We start from the raw sequence: 16,001 nt of genomic DNA on the forward strand, positions 1-16,001 counted from the left end.
ACAAGGCATTTCCCTGATGTGCTGAACATTTATTTCCTTCTGTAAATTTCTCTTTATCTTTTACCCATTTTACCTTAGACTACTTGGGGTTTTGCTACTGAGTTTTTTTGTTTTTTTGTTTTTTTTTTTGAGACAGAGCCTCAAGCTAACCCCCCGGCAGAGTGCCGTGGCACCACAGCTCACAGCAACCTCCAACTCCTGGGCTCAAGCGAGTCTCCTGCCTCAACCTCCCAAGTAGCTGGGACCACAGGCACCCGCCACAATGCCTGGCTATTTTTTTTTTTTTTTGGTTGCAGCCGTCGTTGTTTGGCAGCCTGGCTGGATTCGAACCCGCCACCTTAGGTGTATGTGGCTGGAGCCTTAGCGACTTGAGCCACAGGCACCGAGCCTGCTACTGAGTTTTGAGAGAAAGTTCTTTATATACTCTGTCTGGATACTAGCCATTAATTGGATATAAAGTTTGCAAATATTTTCTTCTCATCTATAGGTAGTCTTTTTATCTTTTTAACAGTGTCTTTTATAGAGCAAAAGTATTTAATTTTGATAAAATTTAATTTACTAAGTTTTTTTAACAGATATTATTTTTAATGTTATGACTTAGAATATTCCCCAAACCCTACATCTCACAAATGTTTTTCCTATATTTTCTTTTAAAAGTTTTATATTTAAATCTGTTTTAATTAATTTTAAAAGATAGTTAGAGGTTTAGGTCAAGATTCTTTTTAAAAAAAATAGGGTGATTTTTGAGCTATAACGCCATAGCACTCTACCGAGGGTGACAAAGTGAGACTCTGTATCAATAAAAAAGGTGATTTTTCTGTCATTGAATTGGGAAAAAATAAAATAGTTTTGAAAAGTCAGTCAGCTATACTTATGTGAAGTTATCCCTAGTTTCCTGGTTGTGCTTTGATCCTTAAAACTTAGGAGAAAATAATTGCCTTGTCTTATGGCATTAAACGTACATGGAAGGCCAACCTGGTTGTCCCATTACATCAGTCTTGGTTTTCTTTTTCCTTTTTTTTTTTTCTTGTATCATCATGGAATTATCTCTTCATCATGGAGTTTATTAATTTAATCACATTAGTTTTTTTGTGATGATAGTTCTGTATGATTTGTTTCATGGGAGAGTGACCTGGACAATTTTAGGTAAACAGATGCAGGCTGTCCTTTATTACAGTAACATTGTCTCTACTATTTTTCACTTCCAGTTATTCTAGTCTCTTTTTCTAGTTATATCATTTATGCTAACATTCTCTGTCCTCTCTGTATCATATTTTTTCTGTTTGTTCTTATCAATTTAAGTCTTTCCATTTTATTTTACAGATTTCTCCAAGAAAGAATATTTCTTATTCTCCGTGACCATGCATTTTTAGCAATATATTGTTTATTTCCTGCTACTTTTACTGCAACTTTTATTTCTGAAATGGCATTATTTTTCTTCCAGATCTCTACTGAACCATACCACTTTCTTTTTTAGCTTTTTACATTAAAATATCACCTTATATTTGGCCTCATATCTTTTCATTTTAAATGTATCTTTGAGAACCCAGTCCATATTCTCTGCAATGTATTTAGAGCATGGAAGTGTATTTTTGTGTGATCTTTTCTTCAGCTTTAAGAAAAGTCATTATTTTGCTGACACATATCTTACAGGAGATATGATACAATAGCTAGGGTTGATAATATCTGATTGACTAGATGATAATCACATCTACCATTTCCTAGTTATATGACTTTAACCTTGTTTTGCTTCAGTTTTTTTTCCATTTATAAAATAAATATCATAACAATAGAAATTTAGGGTGGTGACTTTGGCTCAGGGAGTAGGGCACCAGGAGTAGTGGGTTTGAACCTGGTTCCAGCCAAACTGAAACCAAAAAAAAAAAAAGAAAAAGAAAGAAAGAAAGAAAGTAGTGGGTTTGAACCTGGCCCCAGCCAAAACTGCTGGGATAGCTTTAATAGCCATTTCAGAAAAAGACTTCCGAAATTGCTTTGAAGGGTGGACCCAGCACTGGCATCAGTGCATAGCCTCCCATGGGGAGTACTTCAAAGGAGACGGTGGCAGTTTTCAACAATGAAGTCTGTAGCACCTTTTTTAGAATGACTTCACAAATATAATTGTCAGACCCCAGATAGAGGAAATTGCTAAAGAAAAGTGATTGGAATGTTCCCAAGATAAAGATGCAGTGGATGTTTGATGTGATAGATGTACTGATTGACTTGGTTTGATCATTTCACATTTTATATTTGTATCAAAATATCACATGTACTCCAAAAATACGACTATTGTATTTAAATTTTTTAGGAAAGGATTAAACACCTAAAATAGTCAAAAAAAAAAAAAAGAAATTTAATTGTGAGAACCATATGCCTCTGGGAAGGGGGAGGGAGGCTCTTTTAATAAAGTCTTAGGGAATGCACTGGCTAGGTAAACACCAGAATTCTTGAAAATTTCTTAGCAACTTTTCATGTAGACTAGAGAGGATAGTGTGCAAAGTGGATTATAAAATTGGATTCTATGACTTCAGTGTAAAATAGGATCCTGGAATGACAACTATCATGCGGCAGTACTTTACCTTTAAAGACAAAATTATGAATTTACCATACATAGTTATAAAATTTTAGAAGTGGTCTGAGTATTTTGGCCTGCATGAATCTATCAGTGTCTGTGACTTATTAATTACTATTTTTCTAGAAATAAACGGGCAATATCTAACTGTTGCTTCATCTATATAACCAGAAAACAAAATTTTGAGTCTGATGTGAACACAGTCTTGACTCAGGTCAGCATAGAGAAAATTAAAAGCTTTTTCTGAGTTCACAGACAAAAGCCAGTTTACCTAGAGATCCTTGATAGAGAGAGAATTGATACTCTGCTATGAAGCCACAAGTGAATAATACGCATAAAGCTTTCTCTAGACCTTTCCTTGGAAAAATTGTCTGCTAAAAACAAGGTGTATATGTCTGGTAAAAGAAATACCTATAGTCTCTGTGGGTATGGATATGGATTATGAACTAATATTATTGATTTGTTTGAGGACATAAAAAACTTTTCTTATTGTGATAGACTAATGGCCAACAAATGTGAAAAAAAGCTCAACGTCCTCAATCATAAAAGAAATGCACATCAAAACCACATTGATGTATCACCTAATTCTCCATCTTCTCCCTGATATTAGAAGCATAAATGAGAGAGCTGAAATGAGATTTTGAGATAAAGCCCCACACTCTAATTACATGTGTGACTAGATAATGTCTGGAGGTAGTAAAATATGGTCTATCTTCCCTGGATTTCCCTTCCTTCTTTCCCTAAGTTCAAGCTGGTTCTCAGGGGACACAGTAAGACAGAAAAGAGAAGTAAGCTCATGTACTATTTACATGTACATTTACCATCTACAGCTGGAATTATGGTGAAGGGAAGGAGGCACTGTCCTCAGGTGGAAAATTTAAGAAGTTACCAAAAAAATTCAAAGTAGTATGAAAAAAATGCATAATTTTAAGGCACACCTGTAAATTTAGTGGCTCAGAAAGATACACCATTCACCTCACTCTCACTCCAGCCCCACTCAGGGTAGAATTATAGATCCATCCACAAGGGTCCTGGAACAAATCTCCCTCAGGTATCTATGGACCATTGTATAATAAAATATAAGATGTTAAACAAAGTTAAACAATAACCCTGGCTAAATCCAACTCTCTACCTGCTCCACATTTATACCTTGCAGCTGTGAAGGCTGGGTTAAAACACACAAAGGATGCTTAATCTAACTTTAAATTAATTACTAACAATCTCAAGTAGGCCCTTCATGCTTCCTGGCAGCCATACTCTATTCCCTGGTTTATTCATTTTCTTACTGTCTGAGGGGACCATTTTATGCTTTTTCCTGTCTCTTCTAACATTTCACTCCTTTTTCCACTGACAGTTGATGATCCTGCTTCCTAATTGGCATAAAAATTGAAGGAACCAAAAGAACAACTTATATAACTCACCTATGTATCTAACAACATCTGTGTCCCTGTACTCTGCCTTCCCTATAATAGGTTAAGTACCTGTCTTCCTTTCCAACAGCATTTCCTCCTATCCTTTCTTGTGTGCACAAGGAGCAGCATTCTCTCTCAAATATTATCAGTTTCAGCTCCAAACAGGATTATTAATAATAATGTTTGCCTCTATTTATCATATTTTTATATTATGTCTTATATGCACACTAATCAGTGATCTTCTCCATTATTCCATTAAAAAATTATTTTAGAAAATAATATCAATTTCATTTCCTTTCTCACATTGGCTGAAGGTTTCTTTGAAGAGCCACCACTAGGTTTCTTCGATGATTGAGGGTGAGGGGCTGGTTTTCTTGGAAGGAGTCATGGCCTAGGAGGGGCTTTCTTGGGCAGGGATCTAGCTTTTCCTGGCTAGGCAGCTGGGATTTTAGGTGTAGGCATGGACCCTCTCTGCTTCATAGATGCAGACTTCCTTGGGGACTTGGCTGGGGTTCACTTCTCTTAGGTGGTCAGTCTTCATCCTCAGAGTCTTCTGATACTTTATTTTCATCTTCACCTTCATCTTTAGCAACATCTGGCTTTTTCTTTGGAAACAGAACTCCTGGACTGGGGTAGTAGGGAAAACGGAGCAGGAAGGTGCCACTGTACCCTTTCCAGAGATCTGTTCCATCCACCCATTCTTTTCACATTTCGGTAGGGTTTTCTTCATCAAATGTACTTGATAGTTAGAATTGGTCCCTTGGTGGTTCTCTAGGACATATTTTTTCAGAGCAGTGGGGTAGAGTACATTTTCAGCTCATTCATGGCAGCAGCAGCAGACAAGGATACATATTCCATCAGGCTTCTACTAAGCAAGAGTTTCTCTGCTGACTTCTTCAGCTAGAATGTCCCTAAAGCACCTTTGCCAGTTATCTGTTGTGACTGGCCTCTCTCTACTGCTTTCTATAGAACATTCTCCAACAGCTGAGGTCTGAGGTCCACGCTAAGCTTAGAATAATACTGAGACATGTATTTCCTGAAGAGAAAATCTTTAGTAAAGGCCACTGGGAGTACATACTCCAATTTTACTTGTGGTTCTGGATCCACTGAAGAGCTCCTCTTCTTTCTGTTTCTGGATTTCTGAGGTGTTTTTCTTGATTTCTGAACCACAACAAAACTTCCAAAAGTACCTATTCTTTTCACCTGTTTGATGGCTCTTCTGTTTAATTCTCTTTTTAGTGCTTATTTAAGGAGATAGCCCCTTCTGTCCAGCTCCAAAGAAGGATACTTACGGATGACATATTTTCAAGTGGCAACCACTGATGTACCACTCTTCTGGAAGCATGTCTAATGGCCTCAGTCTGGGTTGCATCCATCTTGGGATGTGAGGAGGACGCAATTGGTGTTTGCTTTTATCCTTTGGCTAGCTGGCTGGCAGAAAGCTTAGCCCAGGAAGGTATTTTTTTTTTTTTCACGTTCTTCTCCTTTTCTTTAGACTGATCTTTCTCATCCTTTTTGGTTGCCTCAGAAGGCTTGCTTTCTGCCCTCTCTTTACTCTCAGAGTATCCCTTTGGCTGCTCTGCCTCACTAGATGCAGCAGGTGGGGTTTCATTCTGTTTTTTTTTTTTTTTTTCCTGCAGTAGAGATAGATTCCTCTGAACTTACGACTGGCTCTGGATTTTCTCCTTCTCCTTCACCAAGTTTGCTTTTGGGAGGAGTTTTTCAGGTAGAATTCACAGCTCAACAAATCAGCATGGTGCTACCTTCTACCTTCTGACTTGTCTGAGTGGATCAGCCGAGCTCCTTGCTATGAGTGGTAGTGCCTTAGGATGAGGCAGTGATAGGACTAAGACCTATCAGTTGCTACTTAAAATAATTTCTAGGCCCAAGTACAGTTTATATTCTGAAGCCACTGCGGTTAACCACATGATTTTTCCTAATGGTTACAGAGTGATGAAAAGAGTCAATCACTAGGAGCTCCATCTGAAATGATTTTTAATAAACCTTCTATTACTAGATCCAATGTTCAAATCTCAGTCTTTATCTTGATATTTGACTTAGGAGTAAAAGTTGACAGTTGATCCCTCCTTCCCTCCTAGTAGCAACAAAATCAAGACTTGGCCTCCAATGTAGGTTTTCCTCCTATTCCATTGGCCGTTACTTCTCATTTTTGTTATTTCTGCCCTCTTTTCCCTATTCTTTGCAATATAATGCCCAAGGGTTTTTCAAAACTAAATCCAAATCATAGCTATTTATCTGCTTTTAATAATTGGGCTATGACCTTCTCAGTATCACCCTCAGGTCTTTTGTGCCATTCACCAGGAATACATCTACTCTTGCCCAAAGATTTGGCTGTGTCTTATCAGAGAAATTGTACAGAATTCTGGGTCCGATAACAGCCCAGAACACTCAGGGTGCTCCACTGTCCACATCAAACAAAAGATGCCCCCTAAGTTATGGGTATGTGAGGATGTGGCAACGTAATGCAGAAAATAGCAGCAAGGCACATGGAATTGAGGGGCTAGAGAATAGTGCAATACTATTCCCCTTCATATTTACGTAACTTGAGAATCTCTGTGTGTGTGTGATCTTGAAAAACAAATTTCCAGCCAAAGTGTACAGTAAAGTAACAAAAAAAATGAATGGGTATGTTTTAAAATATCCTATAACTAGGGTACTCACCTTCCATGCTCAAGAAAGAACACAAAATGTTAAGTGATATTTCTTCTCAGTGAAGGTGAGCTAGTCTCACCCTCAGGAATTTCTTGGTAGGGAAACCCTAATAAAAATGTATTATTTTTTCATTTTTCATTTTTGTCTTCATTAGTTTCCTGTAGTGCTTCACCCTGTGTCTCTTTTCACTTTATTAAAGCTCATCTGTAGAAATTATCTTACATTAAAGAACATAAATAAACTTTTATTTAGCAAGCTGTGGAAATGAGGGATATGCAAAAAAGACAATGGAGCTCATTAAACAACCACCATGTTACTAATGCTCTCTCATTACTCATTCCTTTCACTGATTGCTTCAGCAGAATGGGAGGCAACACTGCTCCCCAGGGTCACCCAGACATTCTATACAGGTATTACAGGGACAGGGGCAGGCCCATAAGCCCTAGTCCTCCTAGAGACACAATAGGAATGGCAATGTTCATCATTAACAGTTCCAGGTTTGTTTATTAGTTCTTCACTCTGCCTCTTCTTTCATCCTCTATAAAGGGAGCAGAAGGAGGTGGTAAGAGAAACGTGAGTTTAAGGGCTCCTCTCTAATAGAAGTTTTATACTCAACACTTAGCAGTTAACAAGTTCAGGGGATCTAGAAAGTATTATTTACTATTTATATCATGCAGTAGTTTATTTCTACTATGATCCTGTATTTATAAAGTCAGCTCAACACTGATTCTACCACTGGAACTGCTAGACGCAACCTTTAATCCAAACAATTGGAAGAATCTGCAACATATTTCATCGTAAGTTTTGTTAAAGTTCTTACAGCAGGAAATATTTAGGAACTGATTTTCAGACTCTGAGTCAGATAAGAGTCTACAAGCCTCTTCTATTTACATATGTGAAGAGATTGCAGGAAATTGCTATTTATAACTATAAGTAAATGAATGGAAATCATTGAAGAGTGCTGGAGGTACTTTTGACAAACTTAGAGGGGCTGTTTGAAGTGAACCTACTTAAAATATAGACTATGTGTCATACAGAGAATGCCCTTTGAAGAGATTTGCAAGATGAGGGGTGGCATCCCATAGTATTGGACTTTTATCCTCTAAAGGAGCAGGTTTGCAATAGAGTTGTTCCCCCACTGGAATGGCAATACAACAGGTGCTACAATATGGTTAACTCCAAAGAGTTATTTTTTTACCAATGGCTTATAGTCCTTCCTGGTAATAACACTGGTAAAGATATCTAGAGGTCAGTCAGTGGCCCACTCGTGGAGGACTGGAGGTAGGAAAGTGCTGTCCCGCACTTTTTGTTTTTGGACTGGACTGCTCCCTGGACTGACTTGGAGGGTCTTGGACAAGCAAGTGCACTCAAGCAGCATCAAGCAGCTGAGATTGAGTGGCAAGTTGAGTGAAGCTCCCATCAGCATGGCTACATGCAGGCCACCGTTGTGAGAAAGCCACACAGGAGAAACAGTCCAAAGGGTCCTACTGGGTGATTGGCTCTGACATGCCTACTGAGCTTGGACCGCCATCCTGGGGGTGAGTTGAGCACACCTCACTCCCAGGGAAATCCAACTTGCTATCAGGGGGCACTGGTCAAGATGTGCCACATGAAAGATCTGGGGAGAATTTTGGCATACAAATCCTACAGGAACTGAATGCCGGTGAAGTGATCAAGCCTTGATTGGGGGCAAGCAGTTTGGGAAGACATGTTCCAGGATTCCAGATTCCTCTGAAACTGGAGAGAGGATTCCGGCCCTCAATATTATACAAGGAAAACAGGGAGTGTGTTTTCAATCTCCTAACAACACAGAGCCACCTGATGACCAGGTAATTTATTGTGCATATATATATTTTTTCACATACATATTTTACCTTATTTTTTTTTTTTGCTTTATTCTCCAAATTTTCCTCATTTTTTTCTCTTTTTTTCTTCTTGCTGGTATTGGATTTTGTTTTCTTTGATTTAGTACAGGTGTTTTTCTGTTTGTTTGTTTGTTTTTAATATCTTTAATAGCAAGGGCTCCTCCATTTTGGTTAGGGTTTTTCAGCCCCATTTATTCTTTATTTGTTATTTCTCTCCTATTTTTCTCCTTTGGTAGAGTTATTTCTACATTTTTCACCATACTCACATAATTTCTCAGAAAACAACTAAGATATTCTATTTTTCCCTTCAGTTTATATAATTGTATTCTTAATTTTATTTATCTATTTTTATTATTTATTTTTATTTTCTCTAGGACTGGGGATCTTGTCACTCTGTGGCTGAGAGTAGGGTCATGGGATTGGTGTGGCTCAAGTAAGCCATGAGCTCATAGTCTAGGGTATCCTTCTAGCTTTGGCCTTTAGAAAAACAGTATTGATAGTTTGTCCCCCTGAGACATATTGCTGATTTTTTCTACATTTGGTGGAGGTGGGGGCCTTGTTTTTACCTAGGCTTATAAGGAGGTCCAAACCTAGAGGAACCTACCCAGCCTGGCCTCCCAGTGTCATGGAATTGCAGATGTGGGTAAAAGTACCCTGCCAAACACTTCTGTTTCTCCTGTCTCTCTCTTTCCCTCTTTCTGTCCTTATTATCTTCTTTTCTTCAACTCTTTATTTTCGCTTAACTCTTTATTTTCGCTTACATTCATCTTATTTTTCTATATTTCTTTCTTTCTTTTCCCTCTTCTTGCTCTTTACCCATTTCTTCCCTTAGGCCTTATAACTAAGCTCAGAGACAAGGGAATTTAAAGTAAAAGAGGGAATGAGAGGAAAAACAAGGGGAAGGAAAAAAATGAGAAGAAAACACACATGAGGAGGAGCCAGCAGAAAAACTCTGGCAACATAAAACCACAGAACAGAGCAACCCCTCCAAAGGATGATGAGGTAGACAACACAGAGGATTCAACCTATAAATATTTAATGAAAATAACAGAAAGAGAATTTAAGATATGGACAGCAAAGTCAATAAAGGATATTGATGAGAATGTGGCAAAACAGAACCAAAAAATGGGTAAGAGACATGAACAGAACTTTATCAGGGAAAGCAGATGAATGGCAAACAAACATCTGAAAAAAATGCTCAGCATCCCTAATCATTAGAGAAATGCAAATCAAAACTACCCTGAGACATCACCTAACTCCAGTCAGAATGCCCACATTACAGTCTCATAGTTGCAGATGTTGGCATGGATTTAGAAAGAGAAGAACACTTTACACTATTTGAGTTCCTCAAAGAACTCTAATTTGACCTCCCATTTGATCCTGCAATCTCATTACTAGGCATCTACCCAGAAGAAAAAAAATCATTTTATTATAAGGACATTTGCACTAGATTGCTTATTGCAGTTCAATTTACAATCACCAAGATGTGGAAACAAGCTAAATACCCATTAGTCCAGGAATAGATTAACAAGGGATGGTATAAATATACCATGGAATACTATGCAGCCATAAGAAGATGGAAGTTTTACATCTTTTGTATTAACCACATGGAGTTGACACATTCTTCTTTGTAAAGTTTCACAAGAGCAAATATTCAATGTACTTAATACTAATATGAAAACTGTAATGATCTAATACATGCCCACATAAGAGAAAAATTCAATTTAATTCAAGTTAGTGGGAGAGGGAATAGGGAAGAAAGGGGACGAAGGGAGGCTATTGGTGTGCTCTCACTTAATGGACACAATTTAAGGGTATTGGCACACATTTTGGGTGCAGGACACAATTACAAGATGGACTCTATCTAACATATGCAAATATTGTAACCTAGTTGTTCATATGCTCACATTAACCTGAAATTAAGAAAAACGGTATCTGCATAATTTTCATGATATCCACCACCACAGATAAGCAAAAAGTCCTCCAATAGTTCACATGTGGCTTAAAGGCTGTGGGTTGGACACACCTGTATGGCCTAAAACATTAAAAATCAGTAACAAAAATAAGCCAGACACAGAAGATACATACTATATGATTTCACTTTTATGTGGAATTTGAAGAAGTCAAACTAATAAAAACAAAGTGAAGAAATGGTTGCCAGGGACTGGGAGTGGGTGAAATTGTGGGACTTTGGTCCAAATATAGAGAACTTTCAGCTATAAAAGGAATAATTCCTGGAGATCAAATGTATAGCATGGCATAGTTAATAACATTGAATATTTGGATTTGCTGTCAGTGGATGATAACTTTATAAGGCGATAAATATGTTAATCTCCTTCATTGCGGTAATCACTTCATAATGTATATGTATACAGAACAGTACATTGTCCAAAAAATACAATTATTATTGTGAACTGTACCTTAATAATTATACCTCAATAAAGCTGAGAGAAAAAAATCAGTAGCACAACCTTTACTAATATTTCTCTTGTGAAAGGGGATGAAATACAAGTTAACAAAGCAAGCAGTATATTGAGAACAGATGCAACAGCAGAGTAATTTGTCACTATAGTCAGGTTTGAAACTGGAGAGATGAGAAGAAACCCACCATAGGGCAATAAGAGTTAGCTGGGGGTACAGGTAGGGATCAGGAACACGTCTTAACTTTCCATGTGGTTTAGGAATAAATAATGCAATAGACAGCCTGAACCAGAACCAGAAACCCAATGCCTCTTTGGGATTGGTCTCTCCTCTCTCCATACAGGAAGAGGGTCAATAGGGAAGAATGTAATGGCTAGAATTATACTGATTTTCCAATGTGTAGTGCTAGTTGGCCCTTCTCAGAAATAACTGAAATGATTTCATGGAGCCAACAAAAGGAAATCTAATTTAGGTGTCCATTCAGGCTCTTGTTCAGTCCAAATGAAGAACTACTTGGGTTAACTTGTGATCTTGGAGATACAAGGGCTAGATTCTTAAATTTGTCAGTTATTAAAAAGTATGGGTGAGCTTTATTTTACTTCCAGAGTATAAAATAAATGCTTGAATGTGCAGAATTATATAAAGAAATACAAAACCTATATGGCTGCCCTTCAGTGGCAATCACCGTTGTCTGACATAATTTATCATACCTTATATTTATTGCTGACTTCTGATCCCAGATGATTCAGTAATGACTGGGGTGTTCTAAAGGAGACTGATTTATAATTAACAGAAGCTGTACAACTTGTGCTGAAAGTCTATGAGAAGGAAATCCTCTCTTCCCTTCCTCCCAGGCTCTGAACAACCATTTTTTTCCCCTGTGATGGACACTTTGATTAAGGCAAACTGCCTGTACTCAGAAGTAAATTTGACATGTCACTGGGGCAGAGGATTTTGCTGTAGCCATTAGAGATAAGATTGACTGGTGATACAGAAATACGGGTTATTCTAGGATAGCCTGGGCAAGATCTTTGGATAACACTTCTTTTGTTAGCTTCAGCCCAAGTTCAACAAAACACCTAAGGGCCAGAAATTAGTTGGCCAGTCACTTGCTTATCAAATCTTTTCCTATTTGGGGGCTGTCACCCTATAAGAGGAGATGGTGGGTGAAAAAGTGCCACTTCCCCATCACAGACAGTTTTTCTCAAGACCTTATTACTTTGTGTTATTAAAGAGCCCTTCTCCAAGCTCTTTCCTTGTTGAAACTTACATGAGATGAGATCAAGGACAACTTTAAAGCGACTTTTCCACTTTGTTATTGTATAGTGCATTTGTGTTTTTGTCGGGTGCTATAACAACTGTATATGTCACTATTCAGAAAATAATTATTGACCTTCCTCTGTATCTACATGTACCAGGGCCTATTTAAGTTGCTGGTGCTATGGTAATGAGAACATGAAACCTTTGCCTTTATAGAATTTTCACCTTAGGGAGCAATATAAACAGTAAACAAATAAATACTATCTAATATAATTGGAAGTAATCCTAAGCACAACTAAAGGAAACTTAAAAACATTATGTAGGAATAACGGGTGATAGATACTTCTATTTTATACAAGACAGTCAAGGCAAAACTCTCTAAGGAGATGCCTTGAAGTAGAGATTTGTATAAAGTGAGAGAGCAGGCTCATTGATGACTGCAAGAAAAACAAACCAAACTGAAAAAGAACACAAGTAATGGCCTTCAGAGAGCAAGAGGAATGTGCTTAGCTTCTTCAAGGAATGCCAGGAGGGAGGCCTTTGTGGCAGGAGTGAGAAGAAAGAAAATAGAGCATCAAACATCATAGAAAGGCATTCTCATGAGTCTCTTTTCTCCCTACTTCTGCAGCTCTGAAGCCCGAACTCCTTCAGAGGGCACCCACGCTCTTTGATGATGTGGAAACCAGTCAATATTCAGCTCCAACCCTTGGCCCATATTTACTATTTTCTTCAGTTACCCATAGTTATCTCATGTACCAAAATTCCACAGGTTCTTCCTTGCTTCCTTGCCTTTGTATAGGTAGTTTCCTCAGCCTTAAATGCCTTTCTTGATATTACCCTGGTGAACTATAACCCTTCTGACCCTGGAAATTATTTAATGAGAGGCTTTTTCTGGCTCACACAGATAACCATACTTGTTGTTATGTTATTTCTGGCATATTTTGTAGCTACTTTGTGGTGATTACATGTTTGCATCCCTTCTTCCCATAAAAGATATGCTTTTTATCTTCACAGACTAGGTCTTTGTCTTTATATTGCTGTTTCATAGGAGAAGATCACGTGGCATGGTAGAAAATTAATACATGACTGCTGAATAAATGAATGAGCTTGTGAGTGTCTGAATGAATGACGGTTTGTCTGAATGAATTTTGGATTTTTTTTACCTCAGGCCAATGATAAAAAAAAAGTCATCACAAAATGGACTTCTTTTTCATTCTTACTCAGCCAAGAAGACAATTTTTGTCTGAACTTTTTCTTTTTGTATTAAAAAAGTGCAAGTGAAATGAGTGTCAAGAATGTTCTATGCATGAAAAATAATAGCTGCATAATACACCTGTCAAAATGGTGTTTAAAATAAAATGCTACCAGACCCATATAACTGAAGAGGTTTTGTGGGAGTTGCTATTATAAAGCAGTTTTTAACACTCTGCACAGAAAATTATCACCTACGTGAAACTTTCAAAGCAACTGTGACTTAGAGTTGGAAATTGTACTTGACATTACCAGTAAGCCATTTCAAACATTTCATACATCTGTTCACTGGTTTGAAAATCTACAGAATGGACCAACTCATATGTGTTAAGAGTTAAATGTGAAGGGAATGGAAGACATTTTAGAGCAAAGGTTTTATTTAAATATCACCCTTTCTTTAAGGTAAATATCTAAATTTAAAATAAGATGTTAAGTATATGAAAGTAACATACAACTAAGTATTATATAAGAATAATAGATTATCCTCTTACACGATTTGATGATAAAGTTGGAAATAAAATGCTCTCATAAAAATTGAGATATTAAAAATCAGAGGTAGGCTTAGGAAATGGATCAAATATGTTTTTCCAGCCCTATTGACTCATGTCCAACTTGTCTGTTCTCATTTTTCTTCTTTTTGCTTTTACCCTAGGAGTTACTGATCCTCTTTCCCTGATCTGGGTTGGAATAGGGTTGGTCAGCTTCTGAGGTCCCATGAGCAGTGTCTAATAGAGGCACACTGAAATCATTAACATGAGCAAAGTGAATCCAAGTGCAGTAATTAAATCAGACAATTTGGAGATAAGAGTATAAATGCATTAAAAAATAAGGGAACCAAAAGAGAAATTTATGTCTGATATCCACAGCCAGGAGAGAAGTAGGGGTAAGAGGCAAAAGAGGAGAGGAGATGAAGGAAGCAATAATATAACTAACATTTATTTCAGTGTTTACCATGGTGACGGACACTATTTTAATTACCAGAAGCAGAGTACACAATTAGATGAGCCCAGCTGGAGTAGACTTGGCTATGTGTTGTAGCAACAACCTGGCATAGCTGATTTGGTTTGTAGGAGAACCTGTAGGTGGTAACATGGGTAATCATTATTTCCCATGACTTTATGTCCCTTGATACTCTGCTTACCACTGGTGTTTCTCTTTTCCTAGGTTGTCAGTCTTTTGGTCTGATTGTGGATCCCTAAACTAGCCATTAACCCTCTGATTTTCTCTAAACATATTGAAGGATCTCAGGAAATTTTGCTCCAAAATATGGCTGTGGCATTTTGCATCAAGGTCCTTAGAGTTCAAAGAGCATCAGAGGAGGCTTCCCCTCTTTATGCATCAACCTTACTAACTGTCAAAAGATCAAAGGGGCAATTGACTTCCCTGCCTCTCCTGTTATCTCAATATATGGCAGGAAACAAGATCGAGAATACCACCAGAACTGTTACAAATTATTTAAGTACAATAGCTATCTATCAGGTTAATGTTTTTGCAAAAAGAACCAGTTCTCCCTCTGGCCACGTGCTGGCCTTACAAAGAATTTACCTGTACTCCTTATTGCCTCCCCTGCAACAGGGCAGGTATTAAAATATCTGAACTTCATTAGGGATATTGAATAATCACTCTGTGATTTTCCCCATGTATATAGCAAATAAACTTTTCTCTTATTAATCTGCCTTAATTGTGAGTTGAACTTTCAGCTAACTTTGGGGGAAATGGGAGGTTTTCCTTCACCCCTAAAGTTTGATGTAGGCAACAGGAACTCAGAGCTCCTCTGCTCTCCTCAAAGCTGCAGTGAGAAAAATTTGTACTCCAACCAGCTGACAGCTTGGTAAGATGCTTTAACTTCTGAGTCAGACTCTTGTTTTTCCTCTCTCTGTGGGCTCCAGTTGATCAGATGGTAAAAGATCACCATCATTTTCAAATTTAAGTTTAATGAGAGATTTTTTTGTGACTGATTAGTCTGGTTGAGCAACTCTGGTATTGGTATATTTTTGAGTGCTTCTTAAATTTGAATTGGATTCCCTCTTGTCTCAGAAGTAGCCTTTTTTGGGTGTTTTTGTTGTTGATTTCTGTTGTTGATTTTCTATGTCATTTTCTCATAAAAAGGGTCCCCATAAGGTACAACACAGGTCTAGCACCTCTATAAGCTCACTGTTCGAGTGGCTCTGCAGACTAAGCAGATATATGGTTTCAGCTAGACCAGCACCTATTATGACAAACTTTGCTGCATGTCTCCTGCCCCCCTAAAAATGTATGAGGTCCCCCTCTCATCCTGTTATTTGTTCCTGAAGTTTTCCTGTGACAGAATGGGAATTTTTTCCTTGATCTCCTCCATCTGTTAGGGAGCACTTTATTTTTTTTTTTTCAGAAGCATCTGAGGCAGTCAATCTATGTGAAGCTCTAGTGAAAGTGTTTGGTCTTAAAATGTCCTACCCTCTTATCTACTTCTGAGAGTAAATTTTTGGGAATCTTGGAAACTGCCTTCTTCAGGCCCTCTCCAAGCAAACTCTGTAAAATTACCACATGAGTTTTCTATGAAGGAATACT

At 37.7% G+C, this 16,001-nt stretch overlaps 1 pseudogene; it reads right to left on the reverse strand.

Moving 5' to 3' along the window:
- Positions 1 to 4,236: 4,236 nt before the first annotated feature.
- The window catches only part of LOC105886948, a 44,955-nt pseudogene continuing 33,190 nt past the window's right edge, over positions 4,237 to 16,001 (reverse strand).

Source organism: Otolemur garnettii, unplaced genomic scaffold, assembly GCF_000181295.1.
Source record: "Otolemur garnettii isolate 467f Iridium unplaced genomic scaffold, OtoGar3 scaffold00002, whole genome shotgun sequence".
Classification (NCBI taxonomy): Eukaryota; Metazoa; Chordata; class Mammalia; order Primates; family Galagidae; genus Otolemur; species Otolemur garnettii.